A 14,478-nucleotide genomic window follows, 5' to 3' on the forward strand; every position below is an offset into this window, starting at 1 on the left:
TGTAGGGCACAGAGTGGGTGACACAGGGGAGAAGGTCAAGGGGTCCCATTACAGGAAAACATGCTCTGACTGTGGGGAGTGTCGAGGGAACGAACAAAGTGTGAAACTAAGGAGCCAGAGGCGGCTGCGAAGAGAATTCTGCTTGGCAGACAGGTAAAATTGTAAACAAAGGATTTGGTTCTCATTTACCCTAATCAAGGGAATTCCCTGGTGGTCCAGCGGTTAGGATTCCATGCTCTCTCTGTCGCGGGCCTGGTGGGTTTAATTTAGTTCCTGGTCGAGGAACTAAGATCCCACAAGCTGTGCAGAGTAGCCAGGGAAAAAATAAGGAAAAAGCAACAACGGCAGCAACAACAATATAAAACCCTACTCAAAACGGAAGCACTTTCAGGAGTGTTCTCACTAAAGCTGTGCATGTAATCATAAACACACCAAATTTCTTTTCATCCTCTGATGGAGAGCAAAAATGGACTTTATCAAGATTTCCACTGGGCACAAATATGTAACAGTAAAACAAACCAGGAGGAGGAGTGTGTGTGGATTCTTGGCTTTTGTGCCTCAGATCACATTTTAGCATATCTGACACATCTTGTCCTGACAAAGTCTGGGGTTCCAGAAGAAACAGTGTGCTAAATTACCACCAGTGCAGTGAAACAGCCTGAAGAAAACACACATATACACCACCACAGAGCAACGGATGCAAAACAAAGGGAGCACTCGAGAGAGAAAGGCGTAACGCCAAACAGGATGCCAGAATGAGAACTAAACCTATCCATCACATCAAATCAATACATGCAAATAGGGTAAACCTAGTTCGGAAAGAAAATCTATGCTGAGCCTTTGTAGCAGACATCTCTCAATGCCATATCAGAGCCTCTCAGCCTCCAGTGTCTTTGACCTGTCCTGTCCTAGCCCCTCCGTAGTGATCCAGCTCCACCTGGGTTCCAGCTGACTTCATGCAGAAACAATGCCCCATATGTCATCTCAAGGCCACACTGTGCCACTTGCCCCCAAAGACAGTTGGTCCTAAGGGTGATCCTGAAAGGAAGACTCAGGATAGGACTGTGAGGACTTCCCTGGTTGTCCGTGGCTAAGGCTCCGTGCTGCCAATGAGGGTTGGGTTCCTGGATAGGGAACTAAGATCCCACAAAAGGATAGGATTGTGACACTGTATTTCCTATTGTTCTGATTGCAGTAGGGACAATATTGATCACAGGTAAGTGGGTGGTGGTAATAACCTTTGGCATGAAGTGGTATCAGAATGACTAAGGTTTCCGTCTGGGGTTAATTGGGGGTGAGGTGCAAGTGGAAGGTGAGATTGAGCTGGAGAACAGGACACAGTATTTGATTGTATGTCGGCAATGATAATTATGAGAAATGTAGAATAGGCTGGCTTTTAGTAAGAGCGTGAGAAACCTTGCAAAAAAGAGAAAATGATAGGCTTCGAGTAGCTCACAGCCAACTTAAGATTGTGTAAAAGCCACTAGAGCTTTATGGCAGTTTTTAAGGAGACTCATCTCCTGCAGCTTCAGGGCCAACTGCTAAAAGTCAGGCTCAGTAGCTGATTGTAAAGGTGCCTCTGCTGCCAAAGGAGACTGAATGGGTAGCTTTGACAAATCTGTCAAAATCAGGCTTCGCTTGGAAAAGCATGGGACTCTGGGATGGGGGTGTTGCGGAGATGAGAAAGGAAACCTTGATCCCACAGATTCCCAGGAGTGTTCGTGACCAGCAGAAGCAGCCCCCTGTCACCAGAATCTGGAGACAGTGTGCAGACCTCACTGGAAGCAGATGCCTTGCAAGATGTCATTTGCTTTTCTTACGATCTGCCTCCATCACCACTCACTGTCTCTAGGCCCATAATGAGAATCAGGACTCACCACAACCTGAGCAGGAGTTTACACAGTCCTTCCTCCTAGAGGCTCAGCTGACTCACCTGAGGAGTCACAGGACCTGGTCCACACGCGCCATCTGGAACAAAGAGAAGCCGTGTGGCAGTGGATCCGAGGTGATCGACCAGGGGGAGTAAAACATGCAGCTGGGCTGGAGAGAACGTATGTACTTTTAGCTGCGCCATGCAGCATGCAGGATCTTAGTTCCCAGGAACTAAATCCATGCCACCTTGCATTGGAAGTGCGGAGTCCTAACCCCTGGACTACCAGGGAAGTCTTGAGAGAATGTATTGCCGTGTGGTATTTGCCTGCGAGATGGCCATCAATATTATAGTGAAGATGCCTGGAGCTGGTCTCTTTTTTTATATATATAATTTATGTGTTTGTTTTTCACTGTACAGGACTTGGCTGCTGCGTGGGCTTTCTCTAGTTGTGGCGAGCAGGGGCTCCTCTCTAGTTGCAGTGTGCGGGCCTCTCATTGTGGTGGCTTCTCTTGTTGTGGAGGGTGGGCTCGCTCTTCAGTAGCTGGGCACGTGGGCTCTACAGCACAGGTTTGGTTGCTCCCTGGCATGTGGGATCTTCCCAACCCAGAGACTGAACTCACGTCTCCTGCACTGGCAGACGGATTCTTTACCACTGAGCCACCAGGGAAGCCCTGGAGCTGGTCTTAATTGTATGTGAAGATGGCTACAAAACTTGTACATGATGATGCCAGAACCTCCTTGACACAGTATTGATAAGGTGATTACAAAGCTCAGGGGGAGGAGAATGTAAGAAGGAATTTACTATGTAAGACTGAGAACCCACTCTCTGACTAGGCCCAGGAAGGCCCAAGGACACTGAAGAAGAACACGGCCACCAGTCGGTATCTTTCTGAGGCCCCGTGGGGTTGATGGGAGTAGATACGTGGGCACCACCAGGAAACTAGACTCCCAGGTAAAAGTCTTTTCAGAGAAGTGTGGCTGGCCACCACCTTGAAGGCAGTTCTGAGACTAAGGAATCTTTTCTCATGTCTGGGACTTTCCTGGGCAGTTCCACTGCAGGGAGCATGGGTTCAATCCCTGGTCGGGAAACTAAGATCCCACATGCCACATGGTTTGGCTAAAAGAAAAACAAAAATGGAGCCCCCATGTTGCCGTCAAGGTGGGTGGGGGGCAGCCCAAGCAGATCTGGGTGTCCGTGTTAGGGTTGGACCTTCGGCCCCACCTGTCTCTGGGGGCTTTGGCCTCTTGTTCCGGTCCAGCTGTTGCTATAGCAACCAACCACAAGTGCTTCAACTCACTTCATGTGGGTACAGCCCAACAGTGCCTCAGATGCTCCTGCGTCACTTGTCCCCACTCTTATCCTGGGGCGTCCTTGTTGAGGCTGAAGCACGAGGCACCAGGGCCCTCTGAGCACCAGGGCTTGTATAACCTTTAAGTGCAGAGGGGTGAACACTGTGAAGAGAATCTTTGACCAGTGGGGGACCGCAGCTGGCAGACAAATTCTTCCTCCTTTCTCTCCCTGTTCAGACTGTGATGAAACATAGTTCAAAGGGCCTCTTGGCCTCTTTCCAGTTGCGACATCTAGTTCCCCAACCAGGGATCGAACAGAGGCCTCCTGCATTGAGAGCACAGAATCTTAGCCACTGGACCACCAGGGAAGTCCCTCTCATTGGCTTTTAAAAAGGAGAATATGCTTGTACATAAATGCATTTCTTCTTACTTGTGTGCTTGCTTCTGCACATTATATTTTGGGAAGGAGAAATAAGAAACTGGTCATGGTGGCTGCTCAGGGAGGGGACTGCAGTCCAAGGTGGGAAGGAGACTTATGTTTCATAGTGTATCTTTTTATGTTGTTCTATGTTTTTACCATGTACATAAATTACTTTTTCAATTTAAAAACTAGGTAATTTTTTAAGCTATGGAAACATCTTAATATTCAATGTCAGTTGTAATCAGGGAATTGCAAATTAAAACTTCACGGAAATAAGACTTTTTAGAAAGGATTTAAAAACTCATAAAGCTCAGAGTCAATGAGGATATGAGAAAATGGACTTGTGTAGTGTTTGTTTATTTTATTGGTGGGAATGAGTCTTGGTAAACTTTTCCAAAGGATCATGGAACTTTTTTGGATATTAAACTCCTTAAATTTTTCCCTGTATCTTTGCCTCAGCTATTTAATGTCTATGAATTTCCCCAGAGGAAAGAGTTAAGAACAGGTACAAAGAGCCCTGTCAGTTCAGTGATTAGGACTCAGCACTGTCACTGCAGTGGCCTGGGTTCAATCCCTGGCTGGGGAACTAAAATGCCCCAAGCCAGTTGGTGTGGCCAAAAAGAAAAAAAATAAAAATCCAAAAAAAAAAAAAAAAAAGAAAAAATAAGTACAAAGATTAACCATCAGCATATTAAATCTAGCATGTTACTAATAGGGAAATTTTAGGAGCAACTTAAATTCTAACAATAGTGATTTATTTAAATAAACTATGGTATATCCATACAATGGAATTTTATGACTATATTTAAAATACTCTTAAAATATTTAATGACATGCAAACATGTTATCAATTTATCATTAGGTGAAACATTACAAAATGTTACAAAATGATACAAAAGAGAGTATTCCATTTTCTGGTGTTAGCACAAATATATGTATGTATCTACACACACACATATAGAAGGACTGCAAAAATATTCCAATAGTAAATAGGAAGTGATTTACAGTCTCTTCTTTTTGCTTGAAGTGCATTTTAAAGATGATTTTTATTTTTCGGACCTCAAATGCATGTATTTAGATTTTAGTTCTTAGATAAGAACACACTATCATTGTTTACTCCATGCATGATCATTTTCATTTTATTTACTTTGATTTGTTTATGTGGGCATTTCTATAGTGAACCCCCACAAATCCACCATGGAGCTAGAATATTACCAATAACTAGTTGGCTCCTCACCTTTCCCATCCCCATCCTTCCACAACCAAAAGTACACACCATCCTGAATTTCATGCTTACAATTGCTTTGCTTTTTTTCACTAAAAAAAAAATTGTGGTAAAATACATATCATATAAAATTTAATGTCTTAACCTTTTTAAAAATATTTATTTCTTTACTATTTATTTGACTGTGACAAGGTCTTAGTTGCAGCATGTGGGATCTAGTTCCCTGACCAGGAATTGAATCCAGGCCCCAGCAGTGAAAGCATGGAGTCCTAACCACTAACCTAACTACTGGACCTCCAGGCAATTCCCTTTTGCCCATGTTTTATTGGGTAGGTTTTTGTTGTTATCTGTGCTTCCGGTTTCATATACGTACAGTCCTTGCTTTATAAAAATGGTTTTATCATATATATGGCTGCCTACTTGTGGCTTAGCTGGTAAAGAATCCGCCTGCAGTGCAGGAGACCTGGCTTTAATCCGTGGGTTGGGAAGATCCCTGGAGAAGGGAAAGGCTACCTACTCCAGTATTCTGGCCTGGAGAATTCCATGGACTGTATAGTCCATGGGGTTGCAGAGTCAGACACGACTGAGTGACTTTCACTTTCAAACAATGTATTGTTTTCTTTGTTTTAAAGTCTTATAAAATGTATATTGCATTCTATATGGTCATCTGATAAGTACTTTTTCCCCCCTCATCATTATGCTGTCCAGCTTCATACCTATTGTCTAACACCTAGAGCTATAGTTCATTTGTTTTCAGAGCTGTATAATATTCCATGGTGTAAATATACCAAAGTCTATTCATTCATTCTTCTACCGAAGGGCATTGCATCAATTCTGGTTTTTTACTACACTGCACAATACATGTGTGAACACTTCCTATGTGTCTCTTGGTGCATGTGTATAAAAGTCCTCTCAGCTATCCACCTAGGAGTCACTGGGCCATAGGATTTAAGAATGCTCAAATGTACACAATAATTCCAGATTATTTCAAAGTAGTTAAATCAATTTATACACTCACCAGCAACATTTATGAGGTCACATTAATCCATATCTTCTTCAACACTGGGTATAGTCAGATTTCTTAATTTTTGTCATGGTTGTTAAAAGTTATCTCATTGTGGTCTTGATTTGCATTTCCCTGATTAATATGGAAATTAATGTTCTTATTGACCATATGTATTTTTTTTTTTATAAAATGCCTGTTTGTGTCTTTTGCCTGTATTCTGATAAAGTTGTTTATTTTTTTCTTGATAGATCTGAAGACATTCTTTATGCATTCTTGGCAGCAATTCTTTGTTTGGATACTTATATTGTAAATATTTTCTCCCTTTTTTCCTCTCATTTTTTACAGTGTCTGTTGATGAATAAGTGCTCTTAATTTAAATGCAACATAAAAATCTTTTCTTTCAGAGTTAGAATTTTTTGGCATCTTGTCTAAGAAATCTTTCCCTACTCTAAAATTAGAAAGATATTCCCTATAGTTTTAAACAATGTTTTTAAGTTTTACTTCAGGCATTCAGGTCTATAATAAACTGAGTTGATTTTTTGGTACTGATTTTAGGGAGGGATGCAATTTATTACTTATATAGATAATTCGTTTGTCCAGTTCCATTTATCAGAGTATCAGAGGCAGAATGTGTTGTTATTCCGTCATTAAGTCATATCCAGCTCTTTGCAACCCCACAGACTGCAACACATCAGGCTCCTCTGTCCTCCACTATCTCCCAGAGTTTTTCAAATTCATGTCCATTGAGTCAGTGATGCCATCCAACCATCTCATCCTCTGTCATCCCCTTCTCCTCCTGCCCTCAATCTTCCCCAGCATCAGGGTCTTTTCCAGTGAGTTGGCTCTTCACATCAGGAGGCCAAAATACTGGAGCTTCAGCTTCACCATCAGTCCTTCCAGTGAATATTCAGGGTTGATTTTCTTTAGGATTGACTGGTTTAATCTCCTTGCTGGCAAAGGGACTACTGGAAAAACCATAGCCTTGACTAGACGGATCTTTGTTGGCAAAGTAATGTATCTGCTTTTTAATATGCTATTTAGGTTGGTCATAACTTTCCTTCCAAGGAGTAAGCGTCTTTTAATTTCATGGCTGCAATCACCATCCGCAGTGATTTTTGGAGCCCCAAAAAGTAAAGTCAGCCACTGTTTCCACTGTTTCTCCATCTATTTGCCATGAAGTGATGGGACCGGATGCCATGATCTTCGTTTTCTGAATGTTGAGCTTTAAGCCAACTTTTTCACTCTCCTCTTTCACTTTCATCAAGAGGCTTTTTTTAGTTCCTCTTCACTTTCTGCCATAAGGGTGGTATCATCTGCGTATCTGAGGTTATTGATATTTCTCCCGGCAATCTTGATTCCAGCTTATGCTTCATCCAGCCCAGCGTTTCTCATGATGTACTCTGCATATAAGTTAAATAAGCAGGGTGACAATATACAGCCATGATGTACTCCTTTTCCTATTTGGAACCAGTCTGTTGTTCCATGTCCAGTTTTAACTGTTGCTTCCTGACCTGCATACATGTTTCTCAAGAGGTAGGTCAGGTGCTCTGGTATTCCCATCTCTTCCAGAATTTTCCACAGTTTATTGTGATCCACACAGTCAAAGGCTGGCTTTGGCATAGTCAATAAAGCAGAAATAGATGTTTTCTGGAACTCTCTTGCTTTCTCGATGATCCAGCGGATGTTGGCAATTTGATCTCTGATTCCTCTGCCTTTTCTAAAACCAGCTTGAACATCTGGAAGTTCACAGTTCACGTATTGCTGAAGCCTGGCTTGGAGAATTTAGAGCATTACTTTACTAGCATGTGATACGAGTGCAATTGTGCGGTAGTTTGAGCATTCTTTGGCATTGACTTTCTTTGGGCTTGGAATGAAAACTGACCTTTTCAAGTCCTGTGGCCACTGCTGAGTTTTCCAAATTTGCTGACATATTGAGTGCAGCACTTTCATAACATCATCTTTTAGAATTTGAAATAGCTCAACTGGAATTCCATCGCCTCCACTAGCTTTGTTCGTAGTGATGCTTCCTAAGGCCCACCTGACTTCACAGTGATTAAATGTGAGCTAATTCTTATGAATCTATAATAGCTCCTCCTGATTCAGAACTAAATACATCCCTGAGAGGTTATTTGAAATACCATCTTTGTCATATCAGTTTTCTTTTCATAATGTGGAAACTATGTGTAAATATTTCTTGCCTTTTTTATTCTGGTCCACTGATCTGTGTAGTACCAATACTGTTTTAATTTTTGTAGTTCTATGAAGTATTCCAAAAACAAGTAGGGCAAGTTCCCTTTTGTAATTCTTCTCAGGCTATCTGCTTGGGGATCTGGTCACATTTTGTTTGTGTTTCAATATTTGTCTTAGATACCCCATGGTGATCAGTTCAGTTCAGTTCAGTCACTCAGTTGTGTCCGACTCTTTGCGACCCCATGAATTGCAGCATGCCAGGCCTCCCTGTTCATCACCATCTCCTGGAGTTCACTCAGACTCACTAGGACATGCCTGACTCTTGTGACTCCATGACTGTAGCCCACCAGGTTCCTCTGTCTGTGGGATTTCCCCGGCAAGAACACTGGAGTGGGTTGCCATTTCCTTCTGCAGGTGATCTTCCCGAAGCAGGGATCGAACCCAGGTCTCCTGGATTGCAGGCAGATTCTTTATCGACTGAGCCACCAGAGAAGCAGGTACCCCAGGCAGAAGTAAATCATCTCTGAGGGTCAGAATGCCAGAGTCAGGGGTTTTCCTAGACCTGCGGGAATGCATGCCAATCTGACTGGAAAACTGCTCACTAATGTGTTCATAAAGAAATGGGTGGTATTAAGCAACAATGTGTGACAATGATCTTTGAGAAATGTTATATTTCTGCTCTGAGGGATGGTGTTATAGAGATATCCTGTTGACTTTTCCTTGCAAACTGTCCTCCTTGGACTAGATATTGGGAAACAGGGAAGAGTGACCATTTCCCACAGCTACGTCACCCACATCCTCTTCCGGTTGGCATATGTTGATTTGAGAAGAGCAAGGGGCTTTAGAAATCCATTTGTAACACTGCTCTGTCAGATTTTAAATTTTTATCTATTTTTTTTTCAGATCTACACAGTCATTATAGAAAATAACTTCTTTCAAAATAACTATTGTTGGGACTTCCCTGATGGTCCAGTGGCTAATCCTTGTGCCCCCAACGCAGGGGGGCTGGGTTCTATCCCTGAACTAGATCCCACATGCCACAACTAAGACCTCACATGTTGCAACTAAACAGATTTCTCAAATGAATATTTTTTAAAATAAAATAACCCTTGTTAACATTTTTATGACTTTCCTCAAGTCTGTTTTTTATATATAACTGAGATCTTTCAGTATATACACATTGATTCCATGACATCAACTTATTGTATAATTAAAATAATCCACAAAGATAATTGTCATAGCCATGTAAAATGGTTATGAAATAATTTATTAAACCATTCTCCTATTGCAGTATATTTCAGTTCCAAGCTTTTATTTTTATAAATGTATCAGGGTCTTGACTTAGCTTATATGTGAAGAAAAAATATAGCTCTTTCATTTTCCCCTGTCTTCCTAAGTCCTATTTCCTGGCTGGTGTCAGTCTCCCAGCCTCTAAGGAAAAAAAAAAAGTTTACTTTACATGCAAGGTCAGGCTTTCTAAGAAAAATGGTCTGTCTTCCACTCCTGTCCAAGATGGTGACTGAGGAGCAGAAGGGGACAGGGTGTGGCTTCTGGGACCCCAGGACAGGGATGGAAGGGAGACTCGGGGGCCTTCGCCGTCATTGGCTCAGGTCCCTTCTGAATGTAGGGGATGCTGCATCACAGTCATCCTCTCCGGCAACTTCACCAGGCACTCTCAAATCAAATCAAGATGGCAAAGTAGAAGGACATGTGCCTATCTCCTCCTGCGAGAGCGCTGAAATCACAACTAGCTGCCGAACAACCATGGACAAGAGGATGCTGGAACCCACAAGGCCCTCTCGGCTAGGTCAGGATCCCATCGTCCCAGGTGTGTGCTGCAGTAGCCCCGGAGCTTTAACGGCCGGGCCCCTTCACCTGCCAAACTACACCTTAATTTGATGTGACTGTGTGTCACATTGATACAGGACGTTCTTTCTCTTTGATGTGGACCATTTTTTATAAGTTTTTATTGAATTTGTTTCCATTTTATGTTTTAGTCTTTTGGCCATGAAGCATGTGGGATCTTAGCTCCCCCACCAGAGATCGAACCCATACTCCCTGAATTGGAAGGGCGAGTCTTAACTATTGGACCACCAGGGAAGTCCCATAGGGCTTGCTTTGAGCGAGCCGCCACCAGGAGCTCCAAGCCAGAAGAGAGGCATAGCCCCTTTCATCATGGGTGTCACTGTGTTATTGACTTACCAAAGTTGGGTCTCCTTTTAGCCTGTCTTCCTCTCCTCCTCTCCTTCTTCATCGCTTTCATCTCCTACTTTCCCCAGGGCCTGAGACAGATGACATTCCGCCCTGCTCTCCCTCACCTCCCTTCAGGGTGGGGCAGCAAGACTCCTGGCCTGCCTTCCAGAGCCAGAAAGATTATCTTCTCCTCTTAGAGATAGAAGACCCCACAGGCTGAAACTTCTGGGCTTGGCTGTTGAAATGCTCATGTGCCTAGTATCAAAAGAAAAGAATTTAGAAGATCTTCTCTTAAGACAAACACTCATTTTGCAAGGCTAATATCTTGCTGCATAATTTTATTTTGAATGTCAGAAGCTGGATATTAATTTCTTCTCTCTTCAGTCTATCCACGATTTTGCATTTCACTGAAATGAATGACATCAGTTGTAAAATGCACTGTTATTTTAGCTACTCCTAAGGAAGAAAAACAAGCTGCTAATTATGTTATGAACAATGGTTTCTTATCATTTAGAATGTTGGTTTATATTTATCGGAAAAGCTCTTTTTAGACTTATTCAGACATACATTTTTATCATGGATCACTCTTGTGCATAGGTAGAAAGAAAAATATAAGCAAAGTAAATTGGAAAGTATTCCTGTAACTTCTTTACAGAAGAAGCTGATGCAGAGAATGTTTCTTCTGAATCCCTTTCAACTCAGAGTTAGTGATGATCATGTCTTTTTCCACAGTATTGTCTGTGCATCAAAAGTGTTGACACAGGGTCTCAACCCAGAGCTAAGAGATCTGCTACGGCTTCTGGGATTTTCTTACAAACTGATGACACTGATCCTGCAAGTTTTTATGCTGCTCCTCCCCAGTCTTTAAAAAGATTTGTAGTGTCAGTCACTCAGTTTGTGTCCAACTCTTTGCACCCCCATGGACTGTAGCCCACCAGGCTCCTCTGTCCTTTGGATTTCCCAGGCAAGAATACTGGAGTGGATTGCCATTTCTTTCTCCACGGGATCTTCTTGACCCAGGGATCAAAGCACAGTCTCCTGCATTGCAGGCAGATTCTTTACCATTTAAGCCATCCCCCTAAAAAGGCTTGTAGAAGATATCAGTAGGTTTCCAGACCAAGTTTGGGTATGTTCAGACAATGACAATCATATTATGGCTATTGCCTAGCCAACAACTGTTGTCAGACAACACTGATTGTAGAACACACCCAAATTTCAAAGAAAGAAATTAAGTCTTTCCTCCTCCTCCCCTGGCTGCACTGTGAGGCACGTGGGATCTTAGTTCCCACCAGTTATCAAACCCATGCCCCTTGCAGTGGAAGTACAGTCTTAACCACTAACTGCCAGGGAAAATCCCGACATGTCAGTCTTAGAAATTATGAATTACAACGAAATTTACTAGTACTGTTTCTCCTTTTCACACCTCCTCTTCCACCTCTAGGCAGGTGAATGCTTCAAGCCAAATAGAAAGAAAGGCATGTACTTGGAAAGATGATTTGCTACTTTCTCAAGTATTAATTCTATTATGTAAGTACTGATACAAAGGAGATCTTTGAAATAAAACTGACTGCTATTCTGTTGTTTCTTCAGATAAAGTCCTAGAATAGGTTTAGATACTTAAAAATAAGACTGATTATTCTCTTCATGAGGGCTTCTCAGGTGGCTCAGTGGGTAAAGAATCCACCTACAATGTGGGAGACACAGGCTCAGTCCCTGGGTTGGGAAGATCCCCTGGAGGAGAGCATGGCAACCCACTCCAGTTTTCTTGCCTGGAAAATCCCGGGAACAGAGGAGCCTAGTGGTTATGGTCCATGGGGTTGCGAAGAATCGGACATGACTGAAGTGATTGAGCACACTTGCATTCTTTTCGTGAATATACATCACAGTTATTGGATCAGACAAGAGGTAGGCAGACACACACACACGGGCATGTGCTCACGTGTGTGTGTATGCGTACACACATGAACACTATGCAACACTGGAAAACAAGGAGTGTTCTGGACCTGACGAGGAACTACTTGGAAGACAGAGGAGAATGAGGCTATACTGGAGGAGGAAACCACAACACCAACCACATGAAAGAGCAGATTGCTGTAGAGGCTCTAAGCTGAAATGTTAGGTACGGGAAACAGAAGAAAGCTCGGGGGTGCTTGAAGATGATCTGTTGAAGCATCACAGTAGGAATAGGAGACGAGTTCTCTGCTTTCTTCCCTTGTTTGTGCCAAAGAGAGGACAGCAGAGGCAGCTGCCTGTAGTCAGGAGTAGTAAGATGGACACTTGAGCTAAAAAAATCAGGACAGGGACTTCCCTGGCAGTCCAGTGGTTAAAACTCTGTGCTCCTACTGCAGGGGGCCCGGGTTCAATCCCTGGTCAGGGAACTAGATCCCACATGCCACAACTAAAGATCCTGCATGCCCCAGGTGAGACTCAGTGAAGCCGAAAGAAAACAAAAAACATCTCACGTAAAATGCCCCTAAAAACATAAAAACACACAAATGTTAAAGGTAAAAGGATGGATAATGACGTATCAGGCAAATATAAACTAAAAGAAAGATGGGTGTAATGATATTATTAGATGAAATGGTCCTTAAGATAAAGAATGCTATTAAGGGGGAGACATTCACCATATGATGACACATAATTCTCTAAGAAGTTATAGCAACTTTAAGCTTGTATGCAAGTAATAAAGTATATAAGACAAATGGATAAAGATATACGGCGGAACTCTTTTTCTTTATTTGGCCATGCTATATAGCTGGTGAGATCTCAGTTCCCTGACCAGGGATTGAACCCTGGCCATAGAAGTGAAAGCACCAAATTCTAACCACTAGCCCACCAGGGAACTCCTGAAATTCATAAATGTATCATCAAAGTGGGAGATTTCAACATATCTCTCTTGAATATTGATGGGTCAAGCAGAAGAATATTTATCAAAGATATAGAAAGCATTAACATGATTAACAAATTTGATATAATAATAAATATGGAGAGTGTCCTGTATCTAACAGTGAGAGAAAGCAATTTCTTTTTTTCAGTCACCCAAAACACTTAACAAAAATTGATATAGAAAACCCCAATACATTTTTCAATGCATTGGTGTTATGTGGATCCGAATCTCTGCATAAAACTTCATTAAGTTAGAAGTTAATTACAAAAAGGTAAGTTTAAAATCCCTACTTACTTGGAAACCTTTAAACATACTACTAAATAGCATGTGTAAAATTAGTCATCTGGGCTTCCCTGCTGGCTCAGTGGTAAATAATATGCCTGCAGTGCAGGAGACCTGGGTCAGGAAGATCCCCTGGAGAAGGGAATGGCTACCCACTCCAGTTTTCTTGTCCGGAGAATTCCATGGAGAGAGGAGCCTGGTGGACTGCAGTCCATGGAGTCACACAGAGTTGGACACGACTGAGAGACTCACACACACACACACACACACACACACACACACACACAATTAGTCATCATGGAAATTTAAAATAACCAAAACAGAATGATAGAAAATATTGTACTCAATTGCATGGGGTTCAGCAAATCTTTGCTTCAGGTTGTTTAAATATTTATATTGAGGTAGAGGAAAGGTTTAAAATTACTCAGCTAAGTGGTCTCATTAAGAAACTAGAAATAGAACAACAAAATAAAATGAAAAAGATAACAAAAGCAGAAACCAATAAAAGATTTTTTTTAAAAAAAAAAGGATTCAACAGAGTTGATCAAAAAGTGAATATTGGTTCTTTGAAAAAGAATAAAATTAGACTTCCCTGGTGGCTCAGTGGTAAAGAATCCACCTGTCAATGCAGGAGACACAGGTTCTATCCATGGTCTGGAAAGATCCCACATGCCCCAGAATAACTAAGCCCATGTACCACAGCGGTTGAGTCTGTGCTCTCGAGCCCAGTGCAGCAACTAGGGAAGCCTGTGGAGCCTAGAGTCTATGCTCCACAGTAAGAGAAGCCCATGCACGGCAAGTAGAGAGTAGCACCCGTTCACCAAAAGTAGAGAAAAGCACATGTAGCAACAAACACCAAGTACAGGCAAAATAAATACATAGCAATAAAAGAAGAAGAAAATTGGCAGGACTTCCCTGGCACTCCAGGGGTTAAGACTCCGCACTTCCATGCAAGGGGTCCAGGTTCACTCCCTGGCAGGGAACTAAGATCCCAAATGTCGAACCAACCTGACAAAATGAATAAATAAAAGAATTTTTTTAAAAAGAATGAAATTGACAAGCTTCTAGCAATATTGATCACAAGAAAAGATACAGATAAGATGAAAACAAG

The sequence above is a fragment of the Ovis aries genome, chromosome 18, assembly GCF_016772045.2.
Source record: "Ovis aries strain OAR_USU_Benz2616 breed Rambouillet chromosome 18, ARS-UI_Ramb_v3.0, whole genome shotgun sequence".
Lineage (NCBI taxonomy): Eukaryota > Metazoa > Chordata > Mammalia > Artiodactyla > Bovidae > Ovis > Ovis aries.